The following is a 14,466-nucleotide window of genomic DNA, read 5'->3' as shown; positions in this document are numbered from 1 at the left end:
ATTGAAATTATTAACCTAAGTTTTAATTTTTTTCCCTAAGTTTTTGCACCTCGCATCCACGCGCGTCCCCCGCCATGACTCGCGGAGGTCACAGAGGTCACAGAGGTCACAGCGGCCTCACTGTGACCCGTAGAGATCTCCACAGTACCAGATGGTCAACAGAACAATAAATTTTGTCCGTTTCGCCCGACACAAAATGAAATTTTAAACCATGGATCTGGCTATGAAGGGCAATGGCAAGTCCTCTCAATCTCCACATGTTTGGCTATAGATCCCTTTATGTGGAAGATGGAGGATGATGGTAGCCGATAATGACTGGAGCATGCTAGGTGGAGTGGATATGACGATCAAAAGGCATGTGGAAACAAGATCTTCGATAGAGGTGTTGTGGCTCGTTAAGTGGAGAAGCAAGTGACCTTATTGACAAGGATTGCTATAGCGTTGTAGTGGGATGGGCAACAACACAAGTTTATCGTGGATGGGGGAATCACAAGGCTTCTAGCAACACTAAGAGAATGACATTGATGATAGGTCTCTCCTGAGCAATAGGAAGGTGATGGTCTAGAGAATTCATGCCAATCTAAGAAGATAGCTAATCTCATCTGAAAAAAAAAAAATCTTGATGTTGCAAGCTATGGAGAGAGAAGATCAACAATGATACCAAGTAGGTCAACAAGGAATAAACAAAGATGTCATGAGTAAGAATGATGGAGGGCGAGGATTTGAGTTCATGACTTTTACACTAGGGGGCAAATGCCAAATCACATTGAATGTGTTGGGAGACACAACAAAGATGAGAACTTATACAACCAAATTAAATATCCAACCGCAATACTAATTGATATAGCACCAAGAATAATTCAACTCAACAAAGAGTAAAAATATTATTAAACTAGAAGTTGAATATTATATGAGATTCTAACCTCTTTTATAGGATCAAAATAGAACCACATTATCATAAAACACCTAATTATCTCTCTAAAAACTATAATAAACTTTTGATGGCCTAATTTATTGCTAAAGAATATGACAAACTTTTAACATCTCTTGGCAATAAAAAATTACAGATGATTTTTAAACATTATTTTTAAAAAAAACTAAGTTAATACCAACATTCAAACAGTATTAAGCATCTTACTAAGAAAGAGTTTTGTTGGTTTTCATGAGATATTGGGCCAATAGCCTAGCATCTACAAACCGAACTCCAATAGGAGTTTAGACTTTAAAAACCTAGTTTATGGCCCTGTAATAGGAAAAACCACCATTTAAGGATTTTGGGGCTTTTGTGTGCTTTCGGTGAGGATTCATTTGTAGCACGAAGGGTTAGAGAGAGTTTGGAAGGTTCAATTTATTTTCTACATCAGCTACTATTTAGATAATATTTCAAGCCTAAGATGGTCAAATTTTTCATTGAGGATGACTTGCAAATAAATATTTACACTAAGCTACATGGCATCTTGGATTCACGCATCAAATATTTTCTTATAAGATCAGTACTTACATAGCACCACCAACAGCTGGAGCAATTGCTTTAAATAAAGACATTGCAGTCATTGCTATGCCATTTGCAGCACCTCTTTGTTCTTGAGACTGTAATAATTTGTGATGTGAGATCATCATGTAATGCATAAGTAAATGGTTCAATTCTATACTGGCTAAGTTTTCAAATAAGAAAACAAGAAAAATTTAGCAACATTCAGGAAGTATAGATATGAATTATCTGAGAGACTTACCACAGCATTGTTTTGCAAAATGAACAATCCAATTATGATAGATACCTGATAAGACAAGGAATCACTTATGATCAGACAAGGCAAGTAAATACTTACAATTAAAAATAAGTTCAAAGAATCACACAACAATCCTACCTAAAATTCAAAAAGAATAGAAATTACTTTACACTTGCAAATTGCAAAATCACCATGGAGGAAGTTTCATTGTTAACAATAGGATTGAGACGATTAACCATTTATTTAGTGTCCCTCAATAGTCTTATATAATGATAGTTCAACTCATGCAACATAATGGACGAGTGTTTGAAACATTGAGTTGTGCTACACAACATGACTGAAATATTTTGTTTCATTGAAAGATTGAGACACAGAAGTATACAATATAGAGGGTTTAATCACTATTTCTCTCATGATGGAATAGTGTCCCCCTACTCAATAGGGCTAGGTAGTACAGTCATTTGCCTAAATCAACACGAATAGAAACCATACAAATTTGTTCATAAAGACCACAATTATTTTTTTGGTCACAGGAAGAGAGGAGAGTGGGAGAGACTATAAAAGGACTCGAAATCAAGGAGAGCAGACATTTCGGTCTAGATGAAATTGTTGAAGGCTTGGAGCATTGACGACAAATTCAAATGGATGATAGATCGAAATCCAATAGCATTGAAAGAGAAGAACAAAAATAAGGTAGTCGAAGGGAATTTAACAAAGTTTCAGGCCTCACAAGTGGTTCGGTTTGGCAAAGGGGAGGAGCAAAGAGCTGTATAGAAATCACAAAGATATCACGAGGATAGCCCCATCTGTGTGAGATGCATTATATATAATTTAATGTTTAATGTATTATATATATTATAAATAGATATATGTTATATATGTATAATATACTTGTTATATTATATTATATATTTGTATGCTTATTTTATATAATGAATTTAAAATTTATAGAATACAATATAACATATATACATAATTTTATATTATTAATTAATACAATAAATAATCAAATATAATACAATATTAATTATAGACTACATTAATTAATATAATAATTAAATAATATAAGAAATTTTGAATAATAAAAAAATATTAAAAAAAATAATTAAATTATACAAATTTTATATAATTAATATAATAAATAATAGAAAAAATTATAAATTACATATTAATTATATACTATGATATGATTGGGTGCGATGCATGCCTCAAGCAACATCTTTTGTTAGTTGAAGTTTCCAAAAATTTCTTTAAAAAAATATATCGTGCAATCCAAGAGGAACAAAATGCAAAGAAATGTCAAATACAAAGGACTAAATGTGAACAGTTATAGATGAACTTTTGGAGAACCCATCTACAATGAATTTGAAGGTCATGGCAATAATATTTTTAGCTACTCTTCATGCATCGTGCTAAATGTGACTATTGTTAACAAATATAGCATGCTTATGTCACAGCTAGTGGTAGTGGAAGTGGTTTAATTGTTGCTAATGAAAGTGGTTCGACTGTTATACCAAACATTGGGGGAAGTGCAAGGATATATAGCTTGGTTGTTTCTTTCCTTCAATGGGACAAAGGCATGCAATAGATACCGCCAATATTAATGTGATGGCTTTCCCAAACTAAGACAATAAGCAAATGAGAATTCATGATGCCGAATATGAGATCCAACAATCATACCAAATTTTTTCATTTTAAATTCCACTTAATACAACAAATAAATACATACTTCAACAATATAGTGTTCAACATCTAAAAGTGTGGTCCTAGTATCCAGCATATATTGCCTAATAAACAGTATAGTTCGAGAGATAGGTTTAGAAGATTAAATGGTCACAAATAATGTTAACTTTAAAAGTGTTGGAGAGTTATTATAGTGAAAACTTTTATAATTATCTTGGACACTAAACGTAACACACTATATTAATTTAATAATGATAGATATTGATACATTCGATATGATGAAGTAACTAAAAGGAGGTAATCATTAATAAAATTCCTTTCTAATTATCATTACATTCATTGATTGATGAGGAAATTTGTTAATGGAAATTTTTTATAACTAGAAGCAATTACATGTACAACTCCATTCCACTTATTAAAGTCATCCCAAAATAATGCCCGATTGAAGATTATGTCACTTCTAAGGATCGGAAAGCCTCTTGGTGCTCTAGCACTGCTAAGGGTAGGGAAACATGAAAATTTATAATATATGTCAGATTTTAATATTACATTATAGATGTACTTATAGCAATAAAGCCCCTATATAGGTTGTTCTTTGTAAGGGTGACATGGACAAAAAGTTACAAATAGGCAACATTTACCATTTATTCACAAAGCAAGCAACAAAAAATCAAGAGACATCTACAATTATCAATCAAAGGTAGATCCGCTACCTCAACGACCCCCTTAGAGCCGACCCCATGGATATGGAGAGAGATTCATTCAGGTACACAAGCATTAAGCGCATGGCGAGATCCACCCCAGGTCATTACCTCCCGAGAATCGATCCTTGACCATTACGCCAACAATACCATGCGTCCACCGTCTGCACTACGCTCTGGGGGCTACAATTATCAATCAAGTATCTACATTATGTTGATATAATCACTAAAAAAAATGATAATCAAATGGGAAAAAGATATTTATTTGGTAGGTATGTAATTTTTTCAATAATAAAAATTGTTAATATTGATTATTAATAATAATATATGCTTGACTGCCTTGATGACTAGAGGTTAATAAGATGTAAATAGTAGTACACTCTAGGTTTAAACTACTAATTGAATATCAATCTCAATAATTAAATGAAATTGATATTATGGTGCACTAGCCTTTATCATTATGTTTATTGTGTAAATGAAGTTCAATTAGCACTCAATGAAAATTTTAAAATGTTCACACTAAAAACTAATACATATAATGTAATAAATGACAAATACAATTTTAGAAAATATTAGGGGGCGTTTGGTTTGAAATTTTTTTTCTATTTTTCGTTTTTCATTTTCTATTTTTGTTTTTCTATTTTCTGATCTAGTTTTTAGAAAATAGAAAATGCATTTGGTATGATATATTATTTTCTATTTTTCAGAAAAGAAAATTAGAAAATGCATTTGGTGTGGCATTATTGTAGCCACGTTTTCACGTTTTCTATTTGCCAGGGCATGCGGCGTTACTGTAGCTGCATTTTCACATTTTCTATTTACCACCTGTAGTTTCTATTTTCCATAGAAAATGACATTTTATCATTTTCTGTTTTCTTAGAAAATGACTTCTCATTTTCCATAGAATGAGATTGGAAAATACAAAGCAAACAGTAATTTCTAGAAAATAAGAAAATAAAGATGAGAAAACACCAAACCAAATGCTACCTTAATTTTTTTAGGTGTTATGATCCTATGCTACAATCTTACAACCTGATCTCACAAATCCCTCTTGTTTCCAGAGATATCCTAGATAAGAAGAAAAATAAAAAACAAAAACAGTGGGAACTGGATTATATGGTCCAATATATAAAAATTCTGGTTGCAACAACAAATGTGAATAAGTAGAGAATTGTCCATTTAGCAGCAACATCATTGTCTGTGGTATTCCAAATAAATTTGAATTTATATGATGCTTTGTAGTTGAAGATACATCCCTTGTTGAGATTTTATTTGTTCATTTTCAGAGGATAGTTGTGTGCATGGGCCTACTCGTTTATTTTTTGCTAGGATAAGGTGTGGGTTAGAACCTCATACTATATAGAAAAAAATCCACTGCTAGAAAGTTCCAAGTAAAATGATTTTGTCATATAATAAAAATAAATTAGATCTTATTATCCTTTCATCAAGGGCATAGTTTTACTATAGTTGGGCATCACAATAGATTTTATCAATCTTCTTAAAAATTGAATAGATTACACTCAGTTGTGTCAGACAAATGGTAATAAGAATACTCCTATTAGATCTAAATGATCCTAATCGTGTCACATCAGATACCAGTACATCCATCTATATCAACGTAATCTGCTATATAAAAAAGACATAATATGGCAATCATTTAATATCAACATGAAGAGGAGATAGCATTGAAATTATTGGCGTCAATATAAGTATGAGAGAGATATTGAATTTAGATTTACTCACAGAAAGAATATTCTTCATCAAAGATGCACAGTTCACTATCAATGTAAGTAGAAGTCCTGATAACTTAGTCATAAAGGGATAAGCCGCAAGCAAGGGTATAGATAAAGCCTGAATATTACAGAATAGAATGGATTAAATAAAAGCAAGTATATACCAGTTATGAAAAGAGAAGCTAGAAAAGGTTGGTTCTTACTGCAGCAGCTTGCATTAATTTGATTGGGCCTAGCAATTTCTCAGCTGAAGGATAAACAAGAAGTTGGTATACCAGAAGACCAAGACCTATAAATACAACAAATACTCACATATTATGTTCCAATGCAGCAAGAGAACCTAAAAAGTGGAAGAACGAGTCCTTACTCATAAAGTAGCATTGTTAAGAAGTAATGCCAGAATCATAGGTTGCATGAAAGTTAGAAGAAATAAAATAAGAGATGATTAGAATTAATATGTGATCCGGTGGAAATAGTCGGTGATAACGTGTACGATGAGTATAGGGTGACGTGGCACGGGACCCACTTGAGGAGCCGGGGATGAGGTGTGCCACGAGACGCAAGAATCGGGTCGGTCTCTTTAGGATATTAGCCTGTTCATGGTATATATCGCTCCTTTATTCTGGAATCCGGGCCGTGCTCCTGGATTTCGGGAGGAGGCTCCACCTCACTTTGCAGATGATAGTAAGCCCTGCGATCTCTATGTGAAACTCGTTACCGAGCTCATCGACATCAACACAAAGCTCGCCGCCGAGCTCATTATATTGCTGAGCTCATCGGCATCACTGTGGAGCCCACTGCCGAGCTCACCATTACCATTGTAAAGCTCGTTACCGAGCTCATCGACATCAACACAAAGCTCGCCGCCGAGCTCATTATATTGCCGAGCTCATCGGCATCGCTATGGAGCCCACCACCGAGCTCACCATTACCATGGTGAAGCTCGTTACCGAGCTCATGGACATTAACACAGAGCTCACCGCCGAGCTCATTATTATTAATACAAATTTCTGTTAAAAGGTCACTTCTCTTCTGACCTCAAGCGACGAAGTCAATAATATTGGGCCACCGCGCGCGCCCTTTCATTAAATTTATTACTATGACCAAATCCAAACGGCAGTGTAAACCAAGTCCCTGGATCCGGTCTTTGATAATCTCAATCGTCGAGAAAGGATAATCATCAGCGGTAGACCGTCGAATATGAAGAAGTTATCAAAGAGTGATCCGTTGATATCGCTGTTATATCCAATCATAAAAGATCAGATCCGAAGGTGACGGCGGGAAAATTCCTATATAAACCCTACAGGTATAACGTTCGAAGGGGAGGCCCTCTCATCTTTTACACTAATTACTCTTTTTCTTTTCCTCCTTCTCTTCCTGACTTGAGCGTCGGAGTGGCCTCGCCGGAAACCCCGGCACACCACTAACACGCTTCCTCGTCTCTCTATTTTTCTCAGGTTGCTCTCCCCAACAGGGACCCCGCGGCTGACGCGGCGTATTTCAACTGGCGACGTGGCCATCGTCGGAATCGAGCCGGAACATTTTGGCGCCGTCTGTGGGAAACTCTGAGTTAGACGACACGATGGCACCACGAGTCAGGCGAACCGCTAGCAGCCGAGGCCCTGTTAACAAGGGCAACCGAGAACCTGCGAACGAAAGTAACCTCGGTCCTATTGAAGAGGGAAATCCAGCAGAACCGGTTACGATGACAAGGAACGAGCTGAATCAAATTGTGCAACAGGCGATAGAGGCAGCCCTACAAAATGCGCAGACCCGGCCCCCGTCAGAACCTGTCACGCAAAGAGGAGGACAACAACCTCCCCGAGCCAATGAAGTGCCGGTAACTGTGGATTCTCCTAATCAGGAAGATTCGAGCGGTTCTCACGTGGAGGCTAAAGTCCAGCAGAAAGGAAGGGGAAAAGCTCCAGTAAATTGCCCGGCTGGGGGACAGAAGACCCCTTTTTCATATGAACTGTTAGAAGAAGAATTGCCTCGGAATTTCCGGCTTCCGCAGTTAGGTGAGTACGATGGGTCGACTGATCCAGAAGACCACTTAAATCGTTTCGAGAACGCCTCTCTGTTGCATCGATACACCGACGGAATTAAGTGTCGGGTCTTCTTAAACACTTTAGCCGGGTCGGCTCAACGCTGGTTCAATCAGCTACCATCTGCGTCGGTGCATTCTTTCGCGGAATTCAAAGAGGTCTTCTTACACCAATTTGCTAGCAGCCGGAAGCATCAAAAAACCCCCCTCAATCTGTTCACAATGAAACAAAAACCCAAGGAAACCTTGAGGGAGTATCTGCACCGGTTCAATCAAGTCGTGTGGGAAGTGCCATCCACTCCTTCCGACGTGTTGACCAGCGCGTTTACTCAAGGATTGCTAGAAGGAGATTTCTTCCGGTCTCTGGTAAAGAAACCTCCTACTAGCTATCAGAAGCTGATGGAAAGGGCCACCAAGTATATACAGTTAGAAGAAACCCAGTTAGCCCGACGAAATGATGCGGGATCAGTTGCATCTGACAAAAGACCTGCACCACCTCCCCTCCGAAGAGAGGTAGCAGCCCGACCTCTTCAAGACCCACCTGCACGAAGACCTGGGCGCGTCATGCAAGCTACAGATGATCGCCCCCCATCATGGATGAACAAAGGAGTGACACTCGTGGCGGACAGCCAGCTCGTTTTTGTGCATACCATCAGACAAACGGACATAGTACCCAGGACTGTAGAGTCATTGCCCAGTATGTTAGTCGTTTCATCAGAGAACGACACCAAGAACCAGTCCCGCACATGGTGGGAAGGCGCATGATGGAGGGAAGAGACGGGAGGAGAAATCCGGGGCGGCAGCCGGTGCCAGGGAGGATGGAGCGCGGACCCCAGCCGAGACAAGAAAGGGAACGACAACATCCTCACAATGGCAACAGATCACCCGCACCCGAAGATCACAGACCTGAACCCACGCCACCACGGGAGCTGCGACCTGAGGTTCGCCGAGATCATCATGAGAATCAAAATAATACCCCTCATCGCGGCCAGATAAACATGATAGCTGGCGGATCAACGGATGGGGACTCGAATCGAGCTAGAAAAGCTCATGTGCGTCGATTGGAGACCTACAGTGTAGATACTAACCGAGGCAGTGAAACAGGTCCCTCTATTTCCTTCGGACCCGAAGACTTAAAAGGCGTGACAACTCCACATGACGATGCCTTGGTCATCAGGGCTACAATCGCTAATTACGATGTGGCCCGGGTGTTTGTGGACACAGGCAGCTCAGTCAACGTCTTATTTAAAGACGCCTTTGATCGCATGGAGATAGGAGATAAGGAACTGTCACCCATTGCAACTTCCCTCTTTGGGTTCTCAGGTCATGAGGTCATATCTAGCGGGCAGATATGACTTCCGCTATCTATGGGCAAGAAGCCTCTTCTAAAAACGCGGATCACCACCTTCACTATAGTAGATGCCCCATCTGCTTACAACGTTATACTAGGCCGACCTGCTCTCCATTCATTTGGCGCCGTAGTATCCACCTATCATCAGATGATAAAGTTCCCAGTTGACGACCAGGTCGGTTCAGTTAATGGTGATCAAAATACAGCTCGCAAGTGTTATGTTGACACGATTCAGACTGATCTCCGAGTGGTCAGAAGAAAACAAAATGCTGAAGTCAACTTAGTGCAAGATATTTCATCATCTCGGCCCAACCAAGAAAAGATACCAGCGTATATAATGCCCGATAATTATGATCAGGTGACCTACATTGCAGCCGACCTGACACTCGAATTGCAAGAACAGTTAACTGCATGCTTAACCAGAAACAGAGACATCTTTGCCTGGTCACCTTCTGAGATAACTGGGGTATCCCCGACAGTAATGGAACACAAACTCAACTTGATTCCAGGAGTTCAGCCTGTTCGGCAAAAGAGGCGGCATTTTTCAGCTGATCAGGACAAGATAATCCGAGAGGAGATCAACAAATTGTTGAGAGCAGGACAGATTAAGGAGGTGCAATTCCCAACCTGGCTGGCTAATGTCGTACTAGTACCCAAACCCGGAGGTAAATGGCGGGTCTGCATCGACTTCCGAGATCTCAACAAGGCATGCCCAAAAGATTGCTACCCTCTCCCACGAATAGACCAATTAGTGGATTCCACTGCAGGCTATGAATTCATTTGCATGATGGACGCCTACCAGGGATATCATCAGATACCTCTCTCTCAAGAAGATCAGGACAAAGTCAGCTTCGTCACAGCCGATGGGACCTTCTGTTATACGGTCATGCCGTTCGGTTTAAAGAATGCTGGTGCCACCTATCAACGGCTTATGGACAGGGTCTTCAAGCAACAGCGGGGACGTAACGTAGAAGTCTATGTGGACGATATCCTCATTAAATCTGTCCAAGCTGATCAGCTCACCACTGATATCGAGGAGACATTCCGTACACTTCGGCAGTACGGCCTGAAATTGAATCCCAGCAAGTGTTTATTCGGCGTAAAAAGTGGCCGTTTCTTGGGGTATATAGTCACGGAAAGAGGAATCGAAGCTAATCCGGCTAAGGTCCGAGCTGTACAGGATATGGCTTCCCCATGGAATGTTAAAGAAGTACAAAGGCTGGTCGGACGGATCACAGCTCTTTCTCGATTTATCTCCCACTCAGCTGGAAAAAGCTTACCTTTCTTCAAAATCTTACGCCGGGCCACCCGATTCTCTTGGGACGAAAAGTGCGAACAGGCTTTTGCCGATCTGAAACAATATTTGGCTGATCTCCCTGTGTTGGCTAAACCGGAACCCCACGAACCCTTATGGGTTTATCTCGCAGCATCAGAAGAAGCCTTGGGTTCGGTTCTGGTTAAACAGGAAGCTGAAATACAGCGCCCGATATATTTCACAAGTCATTTATTGAAGGATGCTGAGACTCGATACACTTCTTTGGAAAAATTGGCACTGGCTCTTGTTTTGATGGCCCGGAAGTTGCGCCCTTATTTCTTGGCTCATCCAATTACAGTACTGACCAATAGTAGTTTGGGACAGGTAATGCTCAATGTCAATGCGTCAGGACGCCTTATCAAGTGGACCACTGAGCTAAGCGAGTATGACATCCAATATCAGTCTCGTACTGCCATCAAAGCCCAGGCCTTAGCGGATTTCTTAACGGAGGTTACAGGCCAAGAATCATTAGAAACATGGAAAATCTACGTAGATGGATCGTCCACTAAAAAAGGCAGTGGTGTGGGAATTTTGCTATGTTCTCCTGAAGGAGAAAACATACAGTTAGCGGTGAAGTTGCAATTTCGAGCTACCAACAACGAAGCTGAATACGAGGCTCTGCTCATCGGTTTACAGGCAGCCCGACATGTGGGTGCCGCTCGTATTATTATCCACTCAGATTCCCAGTTGGTCGAGCAGCAGGTCAAAGGTACATTCGAAGTACGAAATGACAGATTAAAACAATACGCTGAGGCAGTAGAGAAACTCAAGATGCAGTTCCAAGAGGTTACTCTTCAGAAGATACCTCGTGCAGAAAATCATAAGGCAGATGAGTTGGCTAAGTTAGCTAGTACATTAATCGCATGGGGAAAAGACGACCCGATGGTGCAGGAACAGCTAATTGCTCAGATAGATCAGATTCCCCAACTCATCCAACCAGATGGATGGCAGGTGCCTATTATCTCTTTCCTGAAGCATGGAACCTTACCTAACGATGCACGGCAAGCCCGAATCCTCAAGCGAAGGGCCGCGTGGTTCACTATGATCGGGGACACATTGTATAAACGAGCTTTCTCACGTCCTCTTCTCAAGTGTCTCGACGTGGAGGAAGCCAATTATGTCATGAAGGAAATACACCACGGATGTTGTGGCAACCATTCTGGTGAGAGATCTTTGGTTCGCAAAACACTCTTAGCAGGCTACTTCTGGCCCACCATGCAAGCCGATGCTGCTCAACTCGTACGTACTTGCTTGAGCTGTCAGAAGCACCAGAATTTATCCCACCAGCCTGCCGAGCTCTTGAAGACTTCCACTATATCTTGCCCCTTCGATCAATGGGGAATGAACATAGTTGGACCCTTCCCGCCAGGACCTGGCCAGAAGAAGTTCCTGCTAGTAGCTGTTGACTACTTCTCCAAATGGGTGGAGGCTGAAGCACTAGCTCAGATTACAGAAAAGAACGTGCTCAAATTTTTGTGGCAGAATATTGTGTGCCGGTTTGGCATCCCTCGCAAGCTGGTGTCGGACAACGGGCGGCAGTTTCAAGGCCGGAAGATAAAGGAATGGTGCCAAGGTCTGAACATACAGCAGGCCTTTACTTCTGTTTATTACCCCCAAAGTAATGGACAAACGGAAGTAGTAAACAGAGAAATCGTTCGAGGGTTGAAGACGAAATTGGACCATGTCGGAGGATCATGGGTAGAGGAACTACCCGATATCCTATGGGCGTACAGAACTATGCCCAAAGACAGTACAGGATTGACCCCATTCCACTTGGTTTACGGAGGCGAAGCAGTGATTCCCGTCGAAATCGGGTGCCCATCAGCCCGAATCGAAGCCTATAACAACCCGGAGGATAATGCCATTGCCCGAGCTGAAGAGTTAGATCTCGTCGCAGAAACCAGAGAGAAAGTAAACTCAAGATTAGAAGAATATCGGCGACGTATGAGACAAATGTATAATAAGAAAATCAGACCTCGGTCTTTTCACGTTGGTGATTTTGTTTGGAGAAGAAAAACACCCATGGAAGGCTCCGGAAAGCTAGAACCCAAGTGGGAAGGACCGTATAAAATTCTTGGTCGGATTGTGGGTGGATCCTACTATTTGACAGATTCAGAAGGAAAAGAACTTCCCAGACCTTGGCATGCAATTCATTTACGGCCTTATCGCGTATAAATAGCATTTATTTTCAAGTATTTATTTCTGTTGGTCTGTTCGCTCAAGTATAATAAACGCTCATGCAATGGGTGCCTTTCTATCAATACAGTTCATTTTATTGTCATTAATTTCAATTCCGAGCTCAGTCCTCGATGATCTTAAAGCCCTTCCGAGCTCAGTCCTCGAAGGCATCTCCGAGCTCCGTGCTCGATGACCTCAAACCCCTTCGACATTCCGCACTCAAGGGTAATTCCGAGCTCAGACCTCCATGATCTTAAAGCCCTTCCGAGCTCAGTCCTCGAAGGCATCTCCGAGCTCCGTGCTCGATGACCTCAAACCCCTTCGAGATTCCGCATTCAAGGGTAATTCCGAGCTCAGTCCTCGATGATCTTAAAGCCCTTCCGAGCTCAGTCCTCGAAGGCATCTCCGAGCTCCGTGCTCGATGACCTCAAACCCCTTCGAGATTCCGCACTCAAGGGCAATTCCGAGCTCAGACCTCGATGATCTTAAAGCCCTTCCGAGCTCAGTCCTCGAAGGCATCTCCGAGCTCCGTGCTCGATGACCTCAAACCCCTTCGAGATTCCGCACTCAAGGGTAATTCCGAGCTCAGACCTCGATGATCTTAAAGCCCTTCCGAGCTCAGTCCTCGAAGGCATCTCCGAGCTCCGTGCTCGATGACCTCAAACCCCTTCGAGATTCCGCACTCAAGGGTAATTCCGAGCTCAGACCTCCATGATCTTAAAGCCCTTCCGAGCTCAGTCCTCGAAGGCATCTCCGAGCTCCGTGCTCGATGACCTCAAACCCCTTCGAGATTCCGCACTCAAGGGTAATTCCGAGCTCAGTCCTCGATGATCTTAAAGCCCTTCCGAGCTCAGTCCTCGAAGGCATCTCCGAGCTCCGTGCTCGATGACCTCAAACCCCTTCGAGATTCCGCACTCAAGGGCAATTCCGAGCTCAGACCTCGATGATCTTAAAGCCCTTCCGAGCTCAGTCCTCGAAGGCATCTCCGAGCTCCGTGCTCGATGACCTCAAACCCCTTCGAGATTCCGCACTCAAGGGTAATTCCGAGCTCAGACCTCGATGATCTTAAAGCCCTTCCGAGCTCAGTCCTCGAAGGCATCTCCGAGCTCCGTGCTCGATGACCTCAAACCCCTTCGAGATTCCGCACTCAAGGGTAATTCCGAGCTCAGACCTCGAGGATCTCAAAGCCCTTCCGAGCTCAGTCCTCGAAGGCATCTCCGAGCTCCGTGCTCGATGACCTCAAACCCCTTCGAGATTCCGCACTCAAGGGTAATTCCGAGCTCAGACCTCGATGATCTTAAAGCCCTTCCGAGCTCAGTCCTCGAAGGCATCTCCGAGCTCCGTGCTCGATGACCTCAAACCCCTTTGAGATTCCGCACTCAAGGGCAATTCCGAGCTCAGTCCTCGATAATCTCAAAGCTCCTCGGAGCCCTGCACTCAAAATCGCCTCCGAGTTGAATGCTTAATGACTTAAACCCCGCACTTAGAGATTTCTCCAAGTTAAGTATTGGATGACCTGGCTGTGCGATCGGACTATTCTTGAAAGTAAATGACAGTTATTTCATAAGAAGGTGAATTCCTAGTCTTGAAGAGCCATGCATTCAGTTATTGCGGATTAAGATACTAGCTTTTCAAGATCTAAAAGATACGAAATTCCCAGCATGCGAGAAAAATGACTGCTTGGTATGAAAGACGGGAAAATCACTCGATGATAAGACCATGAGAATAATA

At 41.8% G+C, this 14,466-nt stretch overlaps 1 long non-coding RNA gene across 1 annotated transcript; it reads right to left on the bottom strand.

Moving 5' to 3' along the window:
* Positions 1-1,501: 1,501 nt before the first annotated feature.
* On the bottom strand, positions 1,502-5,959 carry LOC141817307 (uncharacterized). The gene is made up of 3 exons (XR_012600808.1): positions 5,858-5,959; positions 1,734-1,778; positions 1,502-1,590 (listed from the first exon to the last, which is right to left on the bottom strand). It is a non-coding gene; the product is annotated as an uncharacterized LOC141817307 (long non-coding RNA).
* Between the last annotated feature and the right edge of the window lie 8,507 nt (positions 5,960-14,466).

The sequence above is a fragment of the Curcuma longa genome, unplaced genomic scaffold (assembly GCF_044706935.1).
Source record: "Curcuma longa cultivar G26 ecotype Majalengka, Jawa Barat unplaced genomic scaffold, ITB_CL_G26_1.1 contig_20005, whole genome shotgun sequence".
Taxonomy (NCBI): Eukaryota; Viridiplantae; Streptophyta; class Magnoliopsida; order Zingiberales; family Zingiberaceae; genus Curcuma; species Curcuma longa.
This window is presented reverse-complemented; position numbering and strand designations above follow the sequence as displayed.